Below are 305 nucleotides of genomic sequence, written 5' to 3' on the forward strand. Positions count from 1 at the left end.
ACATAAATATATAAATTCATAGTTTCTTCAATATATCAAAGATATAAAACTCAAAAAAATTCATATTATAAACTTTTATCACAATTAAAAAGAAATATATTTATATTTATATATTAACAAATCGCAACATCATCTGTCTTCAACTTTATATATGGTATGTACTTTATCATTAAAAATCTATATTTTTTTTTAATTTTTTTCAATATATAAAATTTTTAAAATCACAAAAATAAAAAAAAAGTTATGATGATGAAACTAATAAAATATTGCTAGAGTTATAAATTCCTATTAGTTATAAATTGGAG

The 305-nt window shown here is 16.1% G+C and overlaps 1 protein-coding gene across 3 annotated transcripts in view; it reads left to right on the top strand.

Moving 5' to 3' along the window:
- Positions 1–305, top strand: part of LOC102672494 (protein Malvolio) — a 9807-nt gene that overhangs the window by 8819 nt on the left and 683 nt on the right. The window lies entirely within an intron of this gene.

Source organism: Apis dorsata, unplaced genomic scaffold (assembly GCF_000469605.1).
Source record: "Apis dorsata unplaced genomic scaffold, Apis dorsata 1.3 scaffold_269, whole genome shotgun sequence".
In the NCBI taxonomy this organism is placed as follows: Eukaryota; Metazoa; Arthropoda; class Insecta; order Hymenoptera; family Apidae; genus Apis; species Apis dorsata.